This window comes from Cebus imitator, unplaced genomic scaffold (genome assembly GCF_001604975.1).
Source record: "Cebus imitator isolate Cc_AM_T3 unplaced genomic scaffold, Cebus_imitator-1.0 Scaffold1921, whole genome shotgun sequence".
Taxonomy (NCBI): Eukaryota; Metazoa; Chordata; class Mammalia; order Primates; family Cebidae; genus Cebus; species Cebus imitator.
This window is the reverse complement of record NW_016109236.1, coordinates 22,236-24,141: the sequence shown is the minus strand read 5'-3', so window position 1 is coordinate 24,141 and position 1,906 is coordinate 22,236.

Sequence of the window (1,906 nt, the reverse complement as noted above, 5' to 3'; positions counted from 1 at the left end):
AATAGCTGGGCATGGTGGCATGGGACTGTAGTCCCAGCTACTTGGGGAGGCTGAGGTCATTTCTGTTGGTATGACAGTCTCTCAGTGTGTAGTGAACCTTGCAGCAGCCTCTGTTTAAGACCTGTGGTGTCTCTGCAAAAGCAACAGCTCAAGCATGCGCAAACCTTTTCATTTTATACTTTCCTTGTATACTTCCACACAACCATACAGAAAGAGATCTGAATGACTGTTTTGCCGCTGCAACTACTGCTCCTATTACTAAAAAGCTCTATGTTCTCTTATGTATTTTACCACCTAATGACACCTTCACAGGGTCTTATGCCCAACATATAATTACTGATTCTAGTTGGTATGGATTTTTGTGTATTGTCCATTTCAATATATTTAAGATTTTATTTTGTAACGTCTTGGTTTACGAACATTAAAATAAAATCCAAAAGTGTCCATATGCATGAAAAGGGTATTCTAGGTTGCAAACATAGCAATAAATTGTAGGCCTCATAAAATTAGAGCTCAAGTAAGAATATCACTTCCATTTATGGAAGCATGTAGAAACTCCAGTTTCCTTTCCTGTCATTAAATTCAGGTCATGGGGTCTGCCAATTGCTTCTTCCATTTCAATGAATTTTATGTTGTCTACATATTCTTTTGTCCTCCATCCCAAAAGGGTAAAATGTTTTCTCTTGAAAACACTGACATATTCTATTATGTATTTTATTTTATTTGTGATAGAGACATTTAACGTAGGATCTACTCTCTTAGCAAAGTTTTAAGTACACAATTCAGTACCGTTAACTATAGGAACTATTCTGTGCCTCTAGATCTCTAGGACGTATTCATGTTGCATAATTAAAATCTTGTACCCTTTGACTAATACCTCCCTCTTTTCCCCTCCCCGAGTCCCTGGCAAGCACCACTGTACTCTCTGCCTCTATAGATTTGACTATTCTAGAGTCCTCATAAAAGAGGATCACATAGGATTGTCAGTCTGTGAATCTCTTATTTCACTTAGCATAGTGCTCTCCAGGTTTATCCATGTTGTTGCAATGCATTTCCTTCTTTTTCTGAGACTAGATAATATTCCATTGTATGAATACACCATATTTTCTTTACCCATTCACCCATCTATGGATATTAAGTTGCTTCCATGTCTTCACTATTGTAAATAATGCTGAAATAAACATGAACATGCTGACATCTCTTTGAGATCCTGATTTTAGATCCTCTGGCTATATACCCAGAAGGTGAGATTGCTCTACATTGTTCTTTACAGTGACTGCACCAACTTACATTTCCACCAACAGGGTTTCAGTTTTGCTACATCCTCACCAGTCCTTGTTAACTATTTTTTGATATATTAGTCAATCTAACAGATGTGAGGTGACATCTAATTGTTGTTTTGATTTGGATTTTCCAGATGATTAGTGTTGAGTAACTTGTCATATACTTCATGGCCGTTTGTATGTCTTCTTTTGAAGAAATGTCTTTTCAAGTCCTTTGCTCACTTTTTAGTTGGATTTTTTTGTTTTTCTTTTGAGTTGTGGGAGTTGCTTATATATTTTGGATATTAACACCTCATCAGATAAATGGTTTACAAGTATTTTTGCCCGTTATGTAGGTTGCCTTCTTTGCTGTACAGAAGTTGTTCAGTTTGATATTATCCCACTTGTCTATTTTTGTTTTTCGTGCCTGTACTTTTGATATCATATTCAATAAATCATTGCTAAGGCCAATGTTAAGAAGATTTCCCCCTATGTACTCTTCTAAGAGTTTTATCATTTCATGTTTTACACGTAAGCCTTTAATCCATTTGAGTTGACTTTTTGTATTATGTGAAAAAAGGTCCAATTTTATTCTTTTGCATGTTAATATTCAGTTTTCCAAGTAGCATTTATTGAAGTGACTA